The sequence below is a fragment of the Erpetoichthys calabaricus genome, chromosome 3 (assembly GCF_900747795.2).
Source record: "Erpetoichthys calabaricus chromosome 3, fErpCal1.3, whole genome shotgun sequence".
NCBI lineage: Eukaryota > Metazoa > Chordata > Cladistia > Polypteriformes > Polypteridae > Erpetoichthys > Erpetoichthys calabaricus.
In genome coordinates this window covers 17,300,211-17,323,942 of record NC_041396.2, presented here as the reverse complement: position 1 = coordinate 17,323,942, position 23,732 = coordinate 17,300,211, and the positions used below count along the sequence as shown (strand labels likewise).

Genomic DNA, 23,732 nt, shown 5'->3' with positions numbered 1-23,732 from the left:
AATAATCATTATTATCATTAACTCTTTTTCTGCTTCCCCTTTACTGACTCCTTGCTGAGTGTAAGTGGTGTCTCAATAGCGCCCTCGGAAGACTGCTGGGGGTATGGCCGGCAAGTCAGAAAAAATGTGTGGCGCAGCCAAATGACGCCAAGAGCATTAAAAGCCCAGCTGTCTCTATTAACTATTATGAATTTCCTGACGTCTGGGGTCTCCATGCACCACATACAGAACAATCAAAAACACATTACTGCACATAATTTACACTGTAATAAACCTCATTGCAATTTATCAAAACATTTATTGCTTTTAATGGCGTTTTTCATGCTTTTCCCAACCCTAATTAGCCGAGACAGTCAAACGTTATTGTTAACGCATCACTGTTATTGTATTTGTTCTTACTAGTGATTTCAAAATGAATGATCCCATCCACGGGCGGCATGGTGGCGCAGTGGGTAGCGCTGCTGCCTCGCAGTTGGGAGACCTGGGGACCTGGGTTCGCTTCCCGGGTCCTCCCTGCGTGGAGTTTGCATGTTCTCCCCGTGTCTGCGTGGGTTTCCTCCGGGTGCTCCGGTTTCCTCCCACAGTCCAAAGACATGCAGGTTAGGTGGATTGGCGATTCTAAATTGGCCCTAGTGTGTGCTTGGTGTGTGGGTGTGTTTGTGTGTGTCCTGTGGTGGGTTGGCACCCTGCCTGGGATTGGTTCCTGCCTTGTGCCCTGTGTTGGCTGGGATTGGCTCCAGCAGACCCCCGTGACCCTGTGTTTGGATTCAGCGGGTTGGATAATGGATGGATGGATGATCCCATCCACACCCCTGGCTTTCCCTTCTCAGCTTTTGGGATGGAGAGAATTTGTCTCTGTGGTTCTGTTTGAACTCTGAGCTTAAAAACTGGAAAGAGACAGCAGAGGTCTGGCGTGGCAGCTGTAGGAACAATAGGGGGGCTCATAAGCTGTCCCCAAAGCCAGAATAAGGAGGCCTGGCTGTGAGGGACACAGTTACGATAAATGCAAGAGATTCACTAACTAGAAAACAATAAAAACAGCAGCCCCAGTCCAAATGGAGCTCTAACTGCTGAAGTGAAGTGAAGGCGGAGCTCTGTAACTTCTGGATTGAAGGCGGAGCTCTGTGACTGGCAATTTAAAGGTGGAGCTCTGTAACAGCTGAAGAGAAGGCAGAGCTCTGCAACTGCTGAAGTGAAGGCGGAGCTCTGTAACTGGTGATTTAAAGGCGGAGCTCTGTAACTGCTAAAGTGTAGGCGGAGCTCTGTGACTGGCAATTTAAAGGCAGAGCTCTGTAACTGGTGATTTAAAGGCGGAGCTCTGTAACTGGTGATTTAAAGGCGGAGCTCTGTAACTGCTAAAGTGTAGGCGGAGCTCTGTGACTGGCAATTTAAAGGCAGAGCTCTGTAACTGGTGATTTAAAGGCGGAGCTCTGTAACTGGTGATTTAAAGGTGGAGCTCTGTAACTGGTGATTTAAAGGCGGAGCTCTGTAACTGCTAAAGTGTAGGCGGAGCTCTGTGACTGGCAATTTAAAGGCAGAGCTCTGTAACTGGTGATTTAAAGGTGGAGCTTTGTAACTGGCGATTTAAAGGTGGAGCTCTGTAACAGCTGAAGAGAAGGCAGAGCTCTGCAACTGCTGAGGCGAAGGCGGAGCTCTGAGACTGGCAATTTAAAGGCGGAGCTCTGTAACTGGTGATTTAAAGGCGGAGCTCTGTAACTGGTGATTTAAAGGCGAATCTCTGTAACTGCTAAAGTGAAGGCGGAGCTCTGTGACTGGTAATTTAAAGGCGGAGCTCTGTAACTGCTAAACTGTAGTTAGCGCTCTGTAATTGGCAATTTAAAGGCGAAGCTCTGTAACTGCTAAAGTGAAGGCAAGGCTCTGTGACTGGTAATTTAAAGGCGGAGCTCTGTAACTGACAATTTAAAGGCGGAACTCTGTAACTGCTAAACTGTAGGCAGCGCTCTGTAATTGGCAATTTAAAGGCGGAGCTCTGTAACTGCTAAAGTGAAGGTGGAGCTCTGTGACTGGCAATTTAAAGGCGGAGCTCTGTAACTGACAATTTAAAGGCGGAACTCTGTAACTGCTAAACTGTAGGCAGCGCTCTGTAATTGGCAATTTAAAGGCGGAGCTCTGTAACTGCTAAAGTGAAGGTGAAGCTCTGTAACTGCTAAAGTGAAGGTGGAGCTCTGTGACTGGTAATTTAAAGGCGGAGCTCTGTAACTGACAATTTAAAGGTGGAATTCTGTAACTGCTAAACTGTAGGCAGCGTTCTGTAATTGGCAATTTAAAGGCGAAGCTCTGTAACTGCTAAAGTGAAGGCGGAGCTCTGTGACTGGTAATTTAAAGGCGGAGCTCTGTAACTGACAATTTAAAGGCGGAACTCTGTAACTGCTAAACTGTAGGCAGCGCTCTGTAATTGGCAATTTAAAGGCGGAGCTCTGTAACTGCTAAAGTGAAGGTGGAGCTCTGTGACTGGCAATTTAAAGGCGGAGCTCTGTAACTGACAATTTAAAGGCGGAACTCTGTAACTGCTAAACTGTAGGCAGCGCTCTGTAATTGGCAATTTAAAGGCGGAGCTCTGTAACTGCTAAAGTGAAGGTGAAGCTCTGTAACTGCTAAAGTGAAGGCGGAGCTCTGTGACTGGTAATTTAAAGGCGGAGCTCTGTAACTGACAATTTAAAGGCGGAGCTCTGTAACTGCTAAAGTGAAGGCGGAGCTCTGTGACTGGTAATTTAAAGGCAGAGCTCTGTAACTGTTGAAGTGAAGGCGGAGCTCTGTGACTGGTGATTTGAAGATGGAGCTCTGCAACTGTTCAGGTGAAGGTGAATCTCTCTAATTATTGATTTGAAGGCAGAATCTCCATTTTCACAGCACCACCTGACAGCACCCACGATACCCAACAGGGCTAAGAGAGAGAACTCCAAGTGCCATGGTGCCCGAGTGAACCGCTGCAATCCAGGGGGGGTGCCATCTAGGGTTTTGGGGGAGCATCGCCCTAAAGAAGCTGCCTTCCCCCATCCTCCTCTCTGTTGGCCAGGTTGGGCTGCCCATCGTTCCTTACACTGTTTAGGTGAAGGTGGCACATTGTAACTTCACAGTCAGATATGAATGCCTGAGCCTATGCAGTAGAAGTAAGACCTGCAGATGCCACTCGACTGTGGAGTTCATGGTCAAGAGAAGAGGGGTAGCCATTTTACCAGTTGAGGTGAGGCACCAGCGCTGAAGACTTCAAAGTCTTACATTTGATATCCAGTGTCAGGAAATCAATACCAAGGTGTTTAAAATTTGATACCAGCTTTTGAAAGTTTGATGTCAGGGATTTGGGCCCAGTGTCAAGATTTTGAAATGTTTTGCCAAATTTCACAATTTTCGCCTCAGACACAGAGGTATCCGTATTAAATTTTAAACACGTGATATCAATTTTTTAAAACCTTGATAGTCATTTTCAGAAAGCTGACATCAAACTTTCCAGACCTGATCTTCAGAAATTTCCGAATCTCCATGGATAACAAACTTTACACGCCAGATCATTTCGCAGTGTCTTTGGAAAGGAATGAGGAGGGACTGGCAAGTTCTAACACCAAGGTAAAGTCAGGTTAGAGATGGAAGATGGAGGGTTCAGGGTGAGGATGGCAGACGTTGTGATAATCTACTCGTGGCAGTCGCGGCGCCGGGGAGTGGAGATGTGCTGCATGTTGGTTGCTGTGTGCCATCAGAAGTTTCATTTGACTCTTGTGAGAGATGCCACACAGGGACTGGCATCCCAGCCAGAGCTGTATCGAGAAGTGAGCGTGGGAAAGGCGCTATATAAATTAAATGTATTAGTTTTGTCCTTACCAGGCTGGGACACCAGTGGCATGGAAGGACGGGGAGACAATTTGGTCAGGGCATTGTCTCCCCCAAAACACTAGGTGGCAGCTTCCCTCCAACCCCGGTTACGGTGCCACTATGGATGCCAACAGGGCACATTAGGCACTGCAGTTCGTTGGCTCAGTCCTGTTGGTTCCATGGGTACCGCCAAGGGGGAGTTGAGGGGCTTAGCTAGGCCTGCTTTGTCGGGCTGTAGCTTTACCTGGACGTATTCCCGAGCCACAATTTTAGGGTTTTTCATAAAAGGGGTCTGCTTGCCTCAACTCAGGGGGCCAGAGTCAGAAGGAGGACTGATTGAGATCATTGATGTTAGGTAGAATGCCCAGTGGGGGCTGGCTGGGTGGTCTCGTGGCCTCAGAACCCCTGCAGATTTTGTTTTTTTTTCCAGCCTTCTAGAGTTTTCTTTTTTTTTGTTGTTTTTTTCTGTCCTTCCTTTATTCTGTGTTAATTAGTATTGACTAATTTTATTTTTGTATTTTTTCTTTTTTTCTTTCTTCATCTTGTAAAGCACTTTGAACTTCATCATTTGTGTGAAAACGTTATATAGAAATAAATGTTGTTGTTGTTGTTAACAGAGAAGTGCCGAGAGTCAGACTTGTGGTTGTGGTGTGGGAAACACTTACCTGTAAGAGTTTCACACAAATAAACTCTTTGCTCTTACAAGAACTTGTGTCGGGAATTTGGGGAGCTGCAGCGCCCCCTGCAGGCCACACTCTGTATACGTGACAGTAATGGGCCTACCGTTATGGCTAGCAGTCCCAAAAGCACTTCCAAAAATGCCCACTAGAGGGGGCAAACCCAGGCTGGATACAATAACGGTCACGCAGACTCTATATAAAATAATTGATTTTGAAAGGCTTGGATAAACAGTTAAGCTCAATAGAGCAGAAACAGGAATTGCCAGCAAGGCGAACAAAAGTCCCAATGCAAAACCCCAAGAATTGTGAAAATACAAAGTGAAAGGACACAAATCTATTTAACACAAGAAAAGGCGCAAGAACTCACCAACTCCAAAGCACATTCACCAGTCCTGACGGTCTTCCCCAGTTCCTGGCCGTTCATTGTGAATGCGCCGCGGAGTCGATGAGCTAATTGTGTTTTTGCTGTGCTTGGAATTTTAAACCTTCACGCTCTGAGTTTGACTACGTTTCTGGATTACCGTTTTGGGACTTGGTCTGCATCGGATTCCCATGTGTTTTTGGGTCATTTGTGCTCCGTGGACCTTCATTGTTATGGAAGAGCATTTTGTTAGAGTAAACATTTTATTTTATAAAGATTCAGTGCTTGCCCTTATCACTAGCCTGGGGTTTGACGGCGATTTCCCCCTTTAATGGAAACTTATTGGGACTTAACTGTATGTGCTTCGGGACTCCCAGTCCATGACAGCCCCCAGCTAAGAGGAGTTGAGCCTTTTCAGTTTAAGCAAATGGAGATTAAGTAATGGCCTGATTGAAGTGTTTACAATTATAAAGGGAATTAGTGCAGTGGTTCGAGACGGTGACTTTAAAATGAATTCAATGAGAACACGGGGGGCAGTTGTTCTTGAACTCTTCGTCCTCGCAACAAGTTGTGTCGTGTCTTCGAGACCCAGAATCGCCACCAGTAATCATCCTTTTGGTCCTCGTTGGATGAGCGTGGGTCGTCAGTCAACCTGACCATGGGAGTGGGGGTCCCCCTTGGAGAATGGCTGCTGTTTGGCTTTTACTTAAACTGCTCAAGGCAAACCATAATTGGCGACCCTTTTCCCATGGAACTACAATTCGTGCCAACCCAAAATCAGACCACCCGCTACCCATAGTTTAGATCAGGGGTCTCCAACCTTCAGAGAGCTACTTTTACAAAATGAAAATAGCCGAGAGCTATTCCTGTTTTCTTATGTTTATTCTCATTGCTTATTTCAACCCAAACAAACTGAATATGCTTGTTTTGCCAGAACATTTACAAAATGTTGGTGTCCACAACTCACACTTTGCATTAAAACATCATAAAAATATTGAGTTCACCTGCAAGTGCATTTTGTATGTCTGTATGCATTTTCTAGTGTATCTCACACTATTGAATTAAAACATGAATGCTGTCAAAACAAAACAATGCAATTCCAAATCCACACATCTGACTTCTTCATTTGTCATTTTGTCCCATGTCACTTTATTCACAGGTCCTGTCGCATGTGTGATGTGTTTTTGAGTTAGTCAGATGACTCAACAAGAGAGGCAGGTGTCTGGTGGAGTGGAGCCACTGAGGTTCACTCTTATGGAGTCATTTCAATGTCCGTCTGTCAGTCGTGTGCTGAACTTTCATTTCGTGACATTCATGTCAGACTCACAGAGGTATGGAGACCTAAACAAAGCAGACATTCTCAGAGCTGCTTGGTGAAGATTCTTCTAGTTATCTGGCTCTACTAAGCTCCAGAAATGCTGTTGAGACTTTAACTGCACATTAGTTTGAAGGTTTACTAATATATAATATATAAAATCCAATGTCTGTATGTCTGTCCGCTTTACACGAGTGGACCACTTCACGGATTTAGATCAGGTTTTGTTTTAGAATTTGCTTGAACATTCTGGTTGATTTTGTAACTTCTCTCATTTCGCTGTGTATTATTATTCACTTGCCGTACTGATTTATTAGTGTGAATCTGAGAAACATGCAACGGGCCGAGGTGCGTGGGTCCTCCCTCCCTCCCTCACTCACTCGCCAGCTTCAGGGTCCTTAACTCCGCTGAGCTAGCGAACGAGAGAACAATTGGATTCAACTTTGTTTGATATTTAAAATAAAGTGTTTGCTTAAGTCTTAATGAATTTGAGTCCGGATATTCTCTCAAGGGCGGCACGGTGGCGCAGTGGGTAGCGCTGCTGCCTCGCAGTTGGGAGATCTGGGGACCCGGGTTCACTTCCCGGGTCCTCCCTGCGTGGAGTTTGCATGTTCTCCCCGTGTCTGCGTGGGTTTCCTCCGGGCGCTCCGGTTTCCTCCCACAGTGCAAAGACATGCTGGTTAGGTGGATTGGTGATTCTAAATTGACCCCAGTGTGTGCTTGGTGTTTGTGTGTGTCCTGCGGTGGGTTGGCACCCTGCCCGGGATTGGTTCCCTGTCTTGTGCCCTGTGTTGGCTGCGTTTGGCTCCAGCAGACCCCCGTGACCCTGTGTTCGGATTCAGCGGGTTGGAAAATGGATGGATGGATGGATATTCTCTCAAGTGTATACTACATGGGCGGCACAGTGGCGCAGTGGGTAGCGCTGCTGCCTCGCAGTTTGGAGACCTGGGGACCTGGGTTCGCTTCCCGGGTCCTCCCTGCGTGGAGTTTGCATGTTCTCTCCGTGTCTGCATGGGTTTCCTCCGGGCGCTCCGGTTTCCTCCCACAGTCCAAAGACATGCAGGTTAGGTGGATTGGCGATTCTAAATTGGCCCTAGTGTGTGCTTTGTGTGTGGGTGTGTTTGTGTGTGTCCTGCAGTGGGTTGGCACCCTGCCCGGGATTGGTTCCTGCCTTGTGCCCTGTGTTGGCTGCGATTGGCGCCTGCAGACCCCCGTAACCCTGTGTTCGGATTCAGTGGGTTGGAAAATGGATGGATGGATGAATGGAATTGGGCGGCACAGTGGCGCAGTGGGTAGTGCTGCTGCCTCGCAGTTGGACGACCTGGGGACCTGGGTTCGCTTCCCGGGTCCTCCCTGCGTGGAGTTTGCATGTTCTCCCCGTGTCTGCGTGGGTTTCCTCCCACAGTGCAAAGACATGCTGGTTAGGTGGATTGGTGATTCTAAATTGACCCCAGTGTGTGCTTGGTGTTTGTGTGTGTCCTGCGGTGGGTTGGCACCCTGCCCGGGATTGGTTCCTGTGCTCTGTGTTGGCTGGGATTGGCTCCAGCGTGACCCTGTGTTCGGATTCAGCAGGATGGAAAATGGATGGATGGATGTATACCACATTGCAATTCAGATTGTGGATTGTGTTAAAAGGATTGTGATGTGATTTATTGGAAAGATCGGCCACCCCTAATTTGATTAATCAAGTTTTCAAATTTATGTTCGATTTATTAACCCTTTGGTGAGCTACTTGGAAAGGGGGGGGGGGGGGGTGGCAAGTTACCGGTATCTCGACGTGTTGGAGACTCCTGGTTTAGAGAAACTATGCATTAATACATAAGAAGAGCCACAAATGAAGAAGAGGAGGAGGAGAACAGGACTTGAGGAGAAAGGCAACAGGGAGGGAGTGCATGGAAGGGAGGAAAAGTAAGGACAGGAAGAGAAGAGAGAGAGAGGTGGGGGGGGGGAGATCAAGGAACAGGGGGATAAGAGAGAGGAGGACAGAAACAAGAAGAGAATGGAAAGTAGGGCCATCGACAGAGCACAGCAAGAAATGGAGAGCAGAAGGTGCCGGTGCTCGTTTTACGGTTCCTGACCGGCAGCTGAAGGAATCTTCCGCAGCTACAGCCTGAATCCGTAGAGATTTTCCTCTCTTTTTTTTTCTTCTCTTCTCCTTTCCATCCACACTCATCTTTCATCAGTAGACCCAGTAATGAGGCTGCTTACATAACGAAACAGTGATGGCATTATATAATGACAAACTGGGCTTTGAAACTCTTCAGAAAAAAAATAGCTAACGTACTACGGGGGCTGGGTAAAGCAGAGGGGGCTAATAAGACACATCAGACGCACAGGGAGAAAAAAAAAAAAAAAAAACAAACAACGGCCGGTGGGTGGAAAGCCCATCTCGATGTCTCTGTCTCGGGCCGCTAACGGTTACGCGGTGCCGACTGGGTTTGCCGCTTTACCTGTGGTCAGCCGTGAATCGTTATCCACAACCAACATCTGCGACGCTCCTCCCACATTCCACCGTGCCTATCAGACCCCCCCCACCCTCGTACTCATCACCCTCAAGTGTTGCTAAGATTGCCCCTCCATAATCCAGTATTCCTCCTGCCTTCAATGATTAGGCCTTTCATTGCCCACCACTTTTAGTCATTTCGCGGTGTGAGATCCCCCCCTTTGCACATTCTGTTTGCGTAGCCCCAGCCTGACACTTCATCCCCACCTCCTACAGTCTTAAACCGCGCGCAGTCGTTTATTATTCTCTTTTGATTTAGTCTGAATTGTACTCTTGTTTGTGTACCCCGCTCATCGCGGTGCCATGCCAGAGGTGCTGCACAACACAAAGCCTGATTGATTGACTGAATGCCAGGTTTGGCACTGCCATCCTTCTTCCTCTCCCCAATACGACCAACCGCTTTTGCGGAGTCCTCCTCACGTCTCCCATCTCCGCTTCTGTAGAAGGACCCTCTCTTTTTCCCCTTTCCTTGTCCTTCAGTGACCTCTTCTAACATTCCTTATTGTTGTTAATTACGGGGTGAGTCAAAACGATGTTAACATCTGAATGGTGGAAACAATTTATTCGTTCACAAAACGTACTTGATATGCGCAAGACGATTTACAGGAAGGTCTCAACCTGTTCGCCGTCAACACACAAAAACCATCAAGCGACGGTACCACTTAAAGGCCTGGACACACATTTCACGCCAAAGAGATGACACCACAGTCTGTATTTTCTGGTCATTGATATCACAAACCTTCCTGCTATACACTGGGAGAGCTGCTCCGAACACCATCAGACAAATACCAGCGCTTTCTAAAACACACGTTTTATTCTTCTCAAAATCCCACACAACACACAGAGCTTCCAGCACCAAACACTCCCAGCACGGGCCTCTCCCAATGTCCGTGGGCCGCCTCTCTCCCTCCTGTCACTGGAGCTTCGTCCTGCTACAGCACCCGACTCCAGCTCTCCCTTTTATCTTCACCCGGATGTGCTCCAGGTGCTTGCTGCTGATCTTCTGGTGGTACCTCCTGGTGTGGTGGAAGTGCCGCACTAGCACCCAGAAGCACTCCGGGCATCCTTGGAAGGCTCTTCCTCCACCTACCCAGGTGTGGCAGAAGTACAATACAATACAATACAATTTATTTGTTGTATAGCCCAAAATCACACAAGAAGTGGTCTTTAACAGGCCCTGCCTCTTCACAGACTCTCTAAGAAGACAAAGAAAAACTCCCAAAAAAACCTTGTAGGGAAAAATGGAAGAAACCTCGGGAAAGGCAGTTCAAAGAGAGACCCCTGTCCGGGTACAGTGCATCCGGAAAGTATTCACAGCGCATCACTTTTTCCACATTTTGTTATGTTACAGCCTTATTCCAAAATGGATTAAATTCATTTTTTTCCTCAGAATTCTACACACAACACCCCATAATAACAACATGAAAAAAGTTTACTTGAGGTTTTTGCAAATTTATTAAAAATAAAAAAACTGATAAATCCCATGTCCATAAGTATTCACAGCCTTTGCTCAATACTTTGTAGATGCCCCTTTGGCAGCAATTCCAGCCTCAAGTCTTGTTGAATATGATGCCACAAGCTTGGCACACCTATCCTTGGCCAGTTTTGCCCATTCCTCTTTGCAGCACCTCTCAAGCTCCATCAGGTTGGATGGGAAGCGTCGGTGCACAGCCATTTTAAGATCTCTCCAGAGATGTTCAATCGGATTCAAGTCTGGGCTCTGGCTGGGCCACTCAAGGACATTCACAGAGTTGTCCTGAAGCCACTCCTTTGATATCTTGGCTGTGTGCTTAGGGTCGTTGTCCTGCTGAAAGATGAACCGTCGCCCCAGTCTGAGGTCAAGAGCGCTCTGGAGCAGGTTTTCATCCAGGATGTCTCTGTACATTGCTGCAGTCATCTTTCCCTTTATCCTGACTAGTCTCCCAGTTCCTGCTGCTGAAAAACATCCCCACAGCATGATGCTGCCACCACCATGCTTCACTGTAGGGATGGTATTGGCGTGTTGATGAGAGGTGCCTGGTTTCCTCCAAACGTGACGCCCGGCATTCACACCAAAGAGTTCAATCTTTGTCTCATCAGACCAGAGAATTTTCTTTCTCATGGTCTGAGAGTCCTTCAGGTGCCTTTTGTCAAACTCCAGGCGGGCTGCCATGTGCCTTTTACTAAGGAGTGGCATCCGTCTGGCCACTCTACCATACAGGCCTGATTGGTGGATTGCTGCAGAGATGGTTGTCCTTCTGGAAGGTTCTCCTGTCTCCACAGAGGACCTCTGCAGCTCTGACAGAGTGACCATCGGGTTCTTGGTCACCTCCCTGACTAAGGCCCTTCTCCCCCGATCTCTCAGTATAGATGGCTGGCCAGCTCTAGGAAGAGTCCTGGTGGTTTCAAACTTCTTCCACTTACAGATGATGGTGGCCACTGTGCTCATTGGGACCTTCAAAGCAGCAGAAATTTTTCTGTAACCTTCCCCAGATTTGTTCCTCGAGACAATCCTGTCTCGGAGGTCTTCATACAATTCCTTTGACTTCATGCTTGGTTTGTGCTCTGACATGAACTGTCAACTGTGGGACCTTATATAGACAGGTGTGTGCCTTTCCAAATCATGTCCAGTCAGCTGAATTTACCACAGGTGGACTCCAATGAAGCTGCAGAAACATCTCAAGGATGATCAGGGGAAACAGGATGCACCTGAGCTCAATTTTGAGCTTCATGGCAAAGGCTGTGAATACTTATGTACATGTGCTTTCTCAATGTTTTTATTTTTAATAAATTTGCAAAAACCTCAAGTAAACTTTTTTCACGTTGTCATTATGGGGTGTTGTGTGTACAATTCTGAGGAAAAAAAATGAATTTAATCCATTTTGGAATAAGGCTGTAACATAACCAAATGTGGAAAAAGTGATGAAGCGCTGTGAATACTTTCCGGATACACTGTAGGTTGGGCATGCTGTAAGTGTCAGGGGGTCAATACAATACAACACACAGAACAGAACAGAACAGAACAAATCCTCAATACAGTATAACAATACAAATTTTAGAAGTACGGAGCAGAATTTAACAGTAGATGATATCCCATAATATGATTTGGAGTCCTGTTCAGAGTCCTGGAGACCTCATCCATCAAGCGGCCTCCCCCATTTGGCCATTCCAAGGCTGAAACAGCGCTGGGCCAGCCAGTCTGATGAAGTGCAGGTTTCCACGATGCTCGGGGTGCCCCTGGCAGTGACCACGGGCCCCTATAGGTTTGAGCCTCCTGGCTCAGTCCCCATGGTCCCCTCCTTATCCAGGGCAGTTGCCCCCTTGTGGCCCGGGGGGGGGGCGTATAAGCTGCCTCCTGGTCCTTCCAGGCGTCCCGGCTGGGTCTGGTCCCCAGCCTTCTGCCAGAACACTGTCACAATAACAGTCACAAGACATCAAAAAAAGGTTTTGGGCTACCACCCATGTATTCTGCCCTGGATGCAAATGGGTCATCATGAGCGAGTTCTTCACAGGTTTGAGTCCAAAGCAGAACTGATTTGAGTTTGAGAATATGGCGACGTACAAGAAGTGACCTCATCAGGACCGGAAGTGATGTCATCAATAGCGTTGGTACCTGGTGGGATTTCTCGTGGATGGTCTGCAGAGGATTGAGAGAGAAGGTCAGTGCAGCTCTTCTCCAGGCTCCCGTCTCCGTTTTGGGAGCTCTTGAACCCGACACTGTCGGTTGGTAATGTCAACGGATGAGCGGGACAGTGAAGAAACAACGAAGCAAGGGGATGGTGCAAAAAAGTACAAAAAGGGCTTTTATTAAAATCAGCAAAATCAAAAGCAAACTCAAATGTCCATAAATAAATAATCCATAAAAAGATGAAATTCCAAATGGTTAAAACAAGGCTACAACGAGACTAAAACAGCAGCAGACATTGGGACCACATCAGCCAGACTCGGCTCCTTCCCAGCCTCTTCAGCTCACTTAAGGTTTGCTCAGCCAACGAGACTTCAGCCGCCACGGTCCTTTCTCTACTGACCCCTGTCTTAGCTGTCTCCGCCAGCGCCTGCTTGACCGCTCGGGTCGGTTGTCTTCCCGTCTTCCTTCTCGCACATATGGTCATCCCCTCAGCTCCCTAGGGCGGACTCCTCCTCGACTGTACCCACTCTCCCATTCAGTGGGCACGATCCGTCCCCTTGAGTGCCGATCACTCGCTCTACCCGGGACCCCCGACCGCGCTCACCTCCTTTTCCTCAGCTGGCTGGCTCGTCCATTCTCTTGCACTAACCCCAGTTCTGCTCTCACGCTCTCCAGTCTTTTACCATTCTTCTCTCCTTCTTTCCGCCTCGCGCTTCTCCTATTTTTTACAGGGATGTGGCTCAGGTGTGGTGATTAGCAGCTCCCAGCTTCAGAACCGCTCCGGCTACACTACCACACCCCCCTCTTTAAGCTGCGATCTGAGGTGTGGACCCGCTATACCACACTCGCCACTCCCTGGACTGGCATGGTACTACTGTTATTCCGGCCATTTAGCTGCCTCCCAATCGCATGTGGGTGACGACTCGCGCTCCTTCACCCTACCCCATAATCAGAAATCACAGGGTGTCAAATCAGGGGAGTGTGGAGGCCATGGCAATGGTCCACCATGACCTAGCCATCGACCTGGAAAGGTGTGGTCGAGATAAAAATAATCCGTTAGTGTTAACATCATTTTTGACTCACCCTGCATTACAGTCATATGAAAAAGTTTGTGAACCCCTCTCAGCCTGTATAATAATTGACTCTCCTTTCAACTTGAAAGATAACAGTGGTCTGTCTTTCATTTCCAAGGAACATCTGAGTACTGCGGTGTTTTCTGAACAAAGATTTTCAGTGACGCAGTATTTAGTTGTATGAAATTAAATCAAATGTGAAAAACTGGCTGTGCACAAATGTGGGTCCCCTTGTCATTGTGCTGATTTGAATGCCTGTCACTGCTCAATGCTGATTACTTACAACACCAAATTGGTGTGATGAGCTCGTTAAGCCTTGAACTTCATAGACAGGTGTGTCCATCATGAGATATAAAGGTATTTAAGGTGGTCAATTACAAGTTGGGCTTCCATCCCTTTGACTCTCCTCTGAAGAGTGACAGCATGGAATCCTCAAAGCAACTCTCCAAAGATCTGAAAACAAAGATTGTTCAGTCTGATGGTTTAGGGGAAGTCTACAAAAAGCCATCTCAGAGGTTTAAACTGTCAGTTTCAACTGTAAGGAATGGAATCAGGAAATGGAAGGCCACAGGCACAGTTGCTGTTAAACCCAGCAGGTCTGGCAGGCCAAGAAAAATACAGGAGCGGCAAATGAGCAGGATTGTGAGAATGGTGACAGACAACCCACAGATCACCTCCAAAGACCTGCAAGAACATCTGGCTGCAGATGGTGTATCTGTACATTGTTCTACAGTTCAGCGCAATTTGCACCAAGAACATCTGTATGGCAGGGTGATGAGAAAGAAGCCCTTTCTGCACTCACACCACAAACAGAGTCGCTTGTTGTATGCCAATGCTCATTTAGACAAGCCAGATTCATTTGGGAACAAAGTGCTTTGGACTAATGAGACAAAAATTGAGTTATTTGGTCAGAACAAAAAGCGCTTTGCATGGCAGAAGAAGAACATCGCATTCCAAGAAAAACACCTGCTACCTCCTGTCACATTTGGTGGAGGTTCCATCGTGCTGTGGGGCTGTGTGGCTAGTTCAGGGACTGGGGCCCTTGTTAAAGTCGAGGGTCACATGAATTCAACACAATATCAACAAATTCTTCAGGATAATGTTCAAGCATCAGTCACAAAGTTGAAGTTACACAGGGGTTGGATATTCCAACAAGACAATGACCCAAAACACAGTTGGAAATCTACAAAGGCATTCATGCAGAGGGAGAAGTACAATGTTCTGGAATGGCCGTCACAGTCCCCTGACTTGAAGATCATCGAAAATCTATGGGATGATCTGAAGCAGGCTGTCCATCAAATTGAACTGAACTGGAGAGATTTTGTATGAAGAATGGTCAACAATACCTCCATCCAGAATCAGACACTCATCACAGGCTATAGGAGGACAGCGTCTAGAGGCTGTTAGATTTGAAAAGGAGGCTCAACTAAGTATTGATGTCATATCTCTGTTGGGGTGCCCACATTTATGCACCTGTCTAATCTGGTTATGATACATATTGCATATTTTCTGTTAATCCACTAAACTTAATGTCACTGCTGAAATCCTACTGTTTCCATAAGGCATGTCAAATATTAAAAGGAAGTTGCTACTTTGAAATCAGCCAATGAGAAACAAAAATCCAAAGAATTAAGAGGGGTTCCCAAACTTTTTCATATGACTGTATTACTCATATCCAAGGTGACTAACAACACTTACGATACCCTTGGTTATGTTTCTTTTGGTTTGACCAATTGGTGTACACACAGCTGAAATGACTTGCTCACGGTCACACACTGGTGTCAGTAGTGGGATTTGTGAACCCCCGACCTCAGGGTTTGACGTTCAGACCCTTAACCACTATGCCACACTCAATTGTTTTCCACTCCATTCCTGTATTTCCTTTTACCATTTATATCTAACAGTCACCCCACACACTGCAGCATGCTATTGGTTGTCTAAAGCCCCCGACCACAATCCTCTTCTCTCGTTTCGATATCCCTTCAACCTTTCCCATCCATACATACAAACATCACGTATTCCCCAACATAATGACGCCATACATTTAAAGGTCTCAGATACCATCTTCTGTGTCACTGTTGCCATCCTTTTTTTGCACCTTTTCATGTCACACTGCCACCTGGAGGAATCCTCCAAATTTACACAAAGTCTTAACATTATGGGCACAACAGGCACTGGCCGGAGGCCCCAGCAGCATAGGAGCCCACGATGTTTCTGACGCCTGTGTATGCTTCTGTTTTGCTATGAAAATTACTTTGCCCCTGGAGGGTCTATGATGCCATTAGACGGCCCAGCGTGCAAGAGTAGTCAGTACAAGCAGTGCCCACACACGTACGCGTCACGTGGCATCACGTATATTCATACGAGTGAACTTGTACCTCCAAATGGGATATTGCAGTGCAGGACGGCTCCCCACATTCATTGCAGTCCTGTGTAGTGTGGAGGCAAAGTGACAAAGACAATGTCTGGGAGCTCAATGGACAGTTTTATTAAGAGAAGATCATCAGACCCCATGGCAGAAATTCTGACCGATTGATTGAACATTGGCCATTTTAAAATATGATATGCTAAAATAAAATAATAACGTCACCTAATTAATTTTTAGAGATCCTGGGATACTACTTCATCTCTGGTCCAGTGGGAGCATGGCCACTGGAACATTCTGGCCTAACGCTGACCTAAGTAGTTTTGCAATTGCTGAAGCAAGCGTTTATTAAAGAATACACAATCCCATAAAGCATTGCTGTTCTCAATATGACTTAATTCTTCACATGACGTTAGCTTTCTGATATCAAACTAAAGGTCACCAGGCCCACAAGCCAAAAGAAGCGTTGTTATGAGTCAGCATCTATTCCCATCCCCTTTCATCCTGGCCACCTGTATTCCCACAGGTCAGCTGGCCTGAATTTGCTTTTTAAGAGGTCTATCCTATGCTTTTATCTGAACTTGTTCTCACCTGTAGTGGTTTTTAAAGTCTTATTTTGTCTACGTACATAATGTCATTGCTCCATCTTCATGACAGTCAGTCTCCTTATCTGAGGTCCCTTCCCACAATCCACATTACTTTGCTCCTTTTATTTCTCCTTTCCTCATTTTTGTCCTTCACAGAATCATTTTCACCATTGTTATCTGAGGTCTCCATCTGTACTATTTTTTTTTTCCAATCAGCATTTTCCATTTCCACTTCTGTTTCAAGGTCCCTTGCTAAATTGTTGTTCTCTGATTGTCAGTCTCCCGTATTCCTTAATGCCATTACTGTCAGAGGCCCCTTCTCACAATCCACATTACTTTGATTCTTTAATGCCCCTTTCCTCATTTTTGCCCTTTGCTGTCATCCAATTCTTGTGACATTCTGCGTTACTGCGTTGTGTGTCACTTTAAATCTACTTTTTCCATTTCTGTTTCTATCTCAAAGTCCATTTTCAAACATGGGTGACATCTCACAAACCCCTTTCTCACATTCCCTAATGCCATTGCTGCCTGAGGGCCCCTGCTACAATCCCCATAACAGTTTTGTTTCTGTCACTCTTACCCTAGAAAGTCAGCAGACGGATTAGAAGAGAATGGGGGGGGGGTCATGGGGTCGCTGGATAGGGGTGTGTGGCACTGCCAATATCTCTACAAAATTACGAAGGTCCAAGTCTTTAGAGTCCTGGTGCTTTCTGTCTTGCGAGACATAGATAGATAGATAGATAGATAGATAGATAGATAGATAGATAGATAGATAGATAGATAGATAGATAGATAGATAGATAGATAGATAGATAGATAGATAGATAGATAGATAGATAGATAGATAGATAGATAGATAGATAGATAGATAGATAGATACTTTATTAATCCCAAGGGGAAATTCACATAGTCCAGCAGCAGCATACTGATACAAAAAAAAATGTTAAATTAAAGATTGATAACAATGCAGGTATAACAGATAATAACTTTGTATAATGTTAACGTTTACCCCCCCGGTGGAATTGAAGAGTCACATAGTGTGGGGGAGGAACGATCTCCTCAGTCTGTCAGTGGAGCAGGACGGTGACAGCAGTCTGTCGCTGAAGCTGCTCCTCTGTCTGGAGATGATCCTGTTCAGTGGATTCTCCATGATTGACAGGGGTCTGCTCAGCGCCCGTCGCTCCGCCACAGATGTCAGACTGTCCAGCTCCGTGCCCACAATAGAGCCTGCCTTCCTCACCAGTTTGTCCAGGCGTGAGGCGTCCCCCTTCTTTATGCTGCCTCCCCAGCACACCACCGCGTAGAAGAGGGCGCTCACCACAACCGTCTGATAGAACATCTGCAGCATCTTATTGCAGATGTTGAAGGATGCCAGCCTTCTAAGGAAGTATAACCGGCTCTGTCCTCTCTTGCACAGAGCATCAGTATTGGCAGTCCAGTCCAATGTATCATCCAGCTGCACTCCCAAGTATTTATAGGTCTGCACCCTCAGCACACAGTCACCTCTGATGGTCACGGGGTCCATGAGGGGCCTGGACCTCCTAAAATCCACCACCAGCTCCTTGGTTTTGCTGGTGTTCAGGTGTAGGTGGTTTGAGTTGCACCATTTAACAAAGTCCTTGATTAGGACATTAATTAATTAAGACATGAACGCTATCCAGTGACCTGAGATGAAGACTGGACTCCTTCACTTCTGTGTCTCTTGAGAGAGTCCTTGGGTGCCGCTGGTTTGACTTTGTGTCGCTCACGGAGTCCCGAATGAGGCACATGACCTGCATTGTGAAGGACTACGGCCATGTGGCGGATTCTCCGAGGGTCATCTGGCTGGCAGGGTCCTTACTGCTGAGGAACCGAGTGGCTGGACCAGGCCAAGGGGACGCCCTCGTAACACCTGGCTGCAGCAGATAGAGGGTCGTTTCCGGAGGGTGGGACTGGACCACGTGTCTGCCTAGAGGGACGTTTCCCAGCAGGATCCCAAGCTGTTTCGCTGTGTGGTGGGTGTCCCAACGTGCTGTACCAGTGCATGCTCCCCAACCTGACCTGACCTGACAGAGGAGGTCTGTCGCATCCCGAACTCCATGCCATCTGCGCAGCTTCTTTCCTCAAATTATTCCGGGTCCTAAATAAACTTTCCATGGGGTTACTCCAAACTGTTTTTGTGACATATAACTGGTGCATGCCACCCTCCCCAACCTGTCCTGTCCTGACCCGACTTTTACCCTTCATGGAGTATTTGTTGCAGATATCATCTAATGCCTCCTTTGTCACATCTAATATCTCCCTCCTTATGAGACACATCCAGTCTACATCCCCCATTAGTATTCCTTGGTCGAAGTCACTCTCCCCAATCCAAAATCCAGGTCTGATGTCCCCTGGTGTATTTGCTGTAGGAGGCCCTTCCTCACATTCCTCTTTACTGTTTCTATGGTGACCTCTTCCCCTTCCTCTTTTATATCCAGTGCTGTTCCCCCTTCTCTTGTGACATTTTCCATTTCTGCTTTTGCCCGTTTCAAGGCCCAAAGCCAATAAAAATTGTCACCTGGAGCTTCGGCAGCAGACCACCATTCCCACGTCTCCCCTTTTTCTGGTGCCCCCTGAAACTCCTCCTCGCATTTCGGACTGCCAGTGCTCTCTTCTTAGGTCTCCATTCGCTGGATTCTCCTCTTCTACCGAAGCCTTCCCACACCCACCCACTCGTAGCTCCCCCGCCTTATTGCTTTGTTGCTCGCTATTCTAGTTGGCCTGCAGCCTGCCACAATTCCCCCGTCTCTCCTTTCCTCACCTCCCCTCTGCGGTTCACTGTCAGATTTCCTCCAGCAGTTTTTGCATTCCATTCACTCTTAATTGTGGCCTTTTAACTCCGTGTTATCGCACGCCGCTTTGCCTCTAATCTGATATGAGGAAGATTCGAGTGACGACAGGCGAGGACGAGCCGAGCGCGTGACCTTTTTTTGGCGGCTCATCTCTTAGATGCCTTGAAAGAAGGCCATTTTTGCCATTTCACTTACAGAAATGTCCCTGTTCTTGGGTCTGTGTCTATAAACTGGGGGCTTTAGCTTGATTAAATAGTGAATCTCCCATTGTTTTACCAAAAGCAGAGCGCATGCCCCCAATAACGAGAGAAACAAGCCTTATCTCTGTATGTTAGAACTGACAGAGTCCTGATGACAGCTCATGATTGGGGAAGGTGACCCTGTCACCACCTGGCACCTGATCGCGAGTGACTGTCAAATTCAGCGAGAGGCAGAGACAGCTGTCATTTTGGCAAACTATCCCGTCACCAAGGCGGCAGATTGTGGGAGTATGGCATCTTCTTCAACAATAGAGACTCAATTTATAGACACTCAGAGTGGATACAACTGTGCCATTGAGATGGATCCAGCTGCAGACCTCCGCGATTCAATAACAGCCAGTTGGATTGCAGGTTTTTGTCACATAGTTTACTTGACTTGAGTCCTAATACACCCCCCCCCCCCCCCCCTACACACACACCCACCTTAATCTTAATCATAGTGCATTGTAGATGCTAAATGGGCTGGATGGGCATCCTGGCCAGAAGAAGGGATGGTTCCTAACCCGGATTGGAGGCTGCCAACAGGCATATAGGCATCCCTGCCAGAGGAGGAAGAAGGGATCAGACCCAGAAGAACCAAAAGGGATGGATGGACAGCCCACTAGAAAAGAAAAGCGTCGTTGGAGGTTTTTTATTCCCCCCCTGCACGCTAGATGGCAGCAGCCCTGGATGTCTTTGCACAGTAGTGAACCAGCAGGGCAAACTGGGAGATGTAGTCCGGCAGAGCACTCCAGGAGAGAGCACTGCAGGGAGACAAGCTCCCTATTGTAATGCTAGATAGATAGATAGATAGATAGATAGATAGATAGATAGATAGATAGATAGATAGATAGATAGATAGATAGATAGATAGATAGATAGATAGATAGATAGATAGATAGATAGATAGATAGATGTGAAAGGTGCTATATGATAGATAGATAGATAGATAGATAGATAGATAGATAGATAGATAGATAGATAGATAGATAGATAGATAGATAGATAGATAGATAGATAGATAGATAGATAGATAGATAGATAGATAGTCAGTCATTGTCCATCCCACTATATCCTAACACAGGGTCACGAGGGTCTGCTGAAGCCAATCCCAGCCAGCACAGGGCGCAAGGCTGGAACAAATCCCGGGCAGGATGCCAGCCGAATGCAGGGCACACCCACACACCAAGCACACACACTAGGCACAATTTAGAATCGCCAATACACCTAACCTGCATGTCTTTGGACGGTGTGTGGAAACCCACGTAGACATGGGGAGAACATGCAAACTCCATGCAGGGAGGACCCGGGAAGTGAACCTCAGGTCTCCTTACTGCGAGGCAGCAGCGCTACCCACTGCGCCACCGTACCTCCCTCAGTGAAATGTGCTGTTGAATAAGTATTTGAGCCCTAAGAGCATGGAGGCTGTATGATTGTTAACAATGCAATAAGGGGAATGAAAACAGGTGTAAATAATCAAGAAATGAACCCTCTAGCACAAGGGTTCCCAAACTTTTTTCAGCCGCAGACTCCTTTACCAAAAACTTTTAAAACAGTCGACCCCCTAATTACATGCAATGGTTTTTCATATCCGCACTTGCTTTGATATGTTCGATAAGACAATGAACAGACATGTTTGTGCTACATGTATTTTCATGCATTCTTACGTGTGACTCTTTTAATGACACATTTTACCTTTTCGTTCGCAAATTTGGTATGTAATGTGTTTTTTTTAAATGATTTTACTTCTTAATTAGGTACCTATTGGAAGCATAGATATTTTGAAGTAACAAACAAATAGCAGTAGTAAGGGGGTCTATTTTTGCTGTCGTTGACCCCCAAATTTTTTCATTGAAACTATCGACCCCTAGAAAGTTCAAATCGACCCCAGGGGGTCAATATCGACCACTTTGGGAACCCTTGCTCTAGCAGCTCAAGTTCAAGCTAGAGTCTAGCTGGCTGACTGGTCTAGAAGTGATTATTTCTGGCAGTTCTTAGGAACAGACAACTGGGAAATCAGTACAAGTGGCTCATTTGGTGAAACCTCAAAAACTGACAACGATGAAGACCAGGGAACTTTTGATAACTTGAGATTCACTGTGATTAAAAGTTTAAAGATGGCAATGGTGCCAAGGAGATTGCCAAGCTCCTTCGCTTCAGTGTGTCCACCGTGAAGGCCATCATAGCGAAGTGGAAGACAACAGGAAGCCTAGTGAGGCAGCGTGGGTCAGGCCGCCCTGCTAAAAGAACAAAGAAAATGTCAAGAAAACCAGTCCGAGAAGTCAGAGCAAATCCTAAGGTGACTCTCAGTGTCTGCAGCTGGAGTGGATGTGCACAAGACTACAATAGCGAAGCGGCTGTATGGCAGAGTTGGCAGAAAAAAAAAAATGTCATCTGAAAGCTCGATTAGAATTCGCTAACAGACATCTTGACAAGAGTCCTACATTCTCGAGTCTGATGACACCACAATTGAACTTTTAGGCCTCAACACAAAGGGACTGCCAATGGTCCGGGCAAACGCTATACCTACTGTGGCGGACGGCTGGGGTCCCTACCCAGCCGGGATGCCTGGACGGACCACAAAAGGGCAGCCTCACTGGTTTGCGGTGGGTGGGGGGGCCCACAGAAATAGAGCTGGGAACCTCATCCCTTTTGGGGTCCGTGGCCACTGCCAGGGGGTGCCCAGAAGATTGACGACTCCTGGAATGCAGCACTTCTGCCACAAGAGGGAGTGCTGCCAGAACTAAGTCCAGGAACACCGGGAGTGCTTCCGGGTGCTCATACGTCATTTCTGCCACACCTGGAAGTGTCGTCAGCAAACTATCAGGAAGCACCTGGAGCACATCCGGGTTGTATGAAAGGGGCCGCCTCACTGCTGTTGACGAGCCGGAGTTGGGTGGAGGAGAGTAGAGGCGAGAGAAGAAGAGGAGAAGAGGAGGGACTGTTGGTGATTTGTGCATTGTGTAAAAGCAGAAGGAAATAAAACGTGTGCGCCTTAGGACATTTGGTGTCTGTCTGTCTGTGCCCGGGGGCTGTCTTTCCACACTACCATCAAGCATGGTGAGGGGGAGCATCCTGCTTTGGGGCAGCTTCTCTAGGGCAGGCACTGGGTGTCCCTTGTGCGTATTGAAGGAAGAATGGATAGTAAGATGTAAATCCAGATTTTGGAAGAAAACCTTCAGACTTCAGCCATGAAATTAGGACTCGGACGACACTACCACTTTCAGCAGGACAACGACCCCGAAACACTGTGCCACCAGTCGGAAACCACATCTTTATAAAAGCACACGTTTATTTACTCACAAATAAACACAGTCCCAAAACACCCACACAATGCACACAGCAATAATCACGCCAATTCAGTCCTTTCTCAGTCCTTAGCCGCCTCTACTCTCCTCTTGGGAGCTTCGTCCTACTCCCACTCCCGACTCTGGTTCCCAGATTGCTGGAAGGCTGCACCTTTTATCCCTGCCCGGATGTTCTCCAGGTGTCTAATGACATCCTTCCGGCAGCAGGTTCCTCCGCCATCTTGCAGAGTGTGGCAGAAGTAACTATTTCCAGGTCCCACGAGGTTTAAGGCGCCCTCTGGCGGTGGCCACGGGTCCCAACTAGTTATACTCTTTTCTCTCTTTTCCTGTGGTCCTCTCCTGCCCCATTGTGGCCCGGAAGCTATTCTTGCCACCTTCCGGTCCTTTTAGGCATCCCTGCCGGGTCAGAACCCCAGTCGTCTGTGACAAACCAAAGCGTGGTTTGACATAAAGAAGAAGATCCAGGTTTTGCAGTGGCCTATAGTCAGAGTCCGGATCTGAATCCCGTTGAAAATTGTGGAGCGATTCGCAAATGAAAGCCGTCAAAAGGAAGGATAGGGAACAGTGGCCTCCATCCAGGTGTGCGTAGCTTGTAGATGGCTACCCAGAGCGATGGCAATGGTGCTGCCACCAAGTATCGACCGTGTGTCACGTCAAGGGGTCCGTTACTTTTTCAACAGCATTTTTCACAACATGACTGTCAATTTGCATTTGTTTGGTTCATCAAGCTCTAAATGTTTCAAAATCTGTACAACAGAGAATTAAAAGTTCATTTGTGATTTTTATTGGTTGTAAGGATTCAAGATGGAAATGCAGTGGCTTTCCACAGGGGGTCGAATGCTTTTTCAACCCATTGTATATGTGTTGGGGCGGCACGGTGGTGCAGTGACAGTGCTGCTGCCTGGCAGTTAGGAGACCTGAGGTTCGCTTCCCGGGTCCTCCCTGCGTGGAGTTTGCATGTTCTCCCCGTGTCTGCTGTTTCCTCCCACAGTCCAAAGACATGCTAAATTGTCCCTAGTGTGTGCTTGGTGTGTTGGCGTGTGCCCTGCTGTG

The 23,732-nt window shown here is 47.1% G+C and overlaps 1 protein-coding gene and 1 long non-coding RNA gene across 8 annotated transcripts in view; both read left to right on the top strand.

The window, feature by feature from the left end:
- kcnd3 (potassium voltage-gated channel, Shal-related subfamily, member 3) overlaps positions 1-23,732 on the top strand; it is a 505,116-nt gene that overhangs the window by 388,198 nt on the left and 93,186 nt on the right. The gene's annotated exons all lie outside the window — the stretch shown is intronic.
- LOC127527040 (uncharacterized) lies at positions 1,080-2,849 on the top strand. Of its 5 annotated transcripts, none has more exons than XR_007934401.1 (4): positions 1,080-1,142; positions 2,123-2,234; positions 2,431-2,458; positions 2,683-2,849. It is a non-coding gene; the product is annotated as an uncharacterized LOC127527040 (long non-coding RNA). The 5 variants fall into 5 exon arrangements; XR_007934403.1 differs by lacking the exon at positions 1,080-1,142 and adding an exon at positions 1,217-1,450; XR_007934404.1 differs by lacking the exon at positions 1,080-1,142 and adding an exon at positions 1,217-1,562 and having other exon boundaries at positions 2,123-2,150.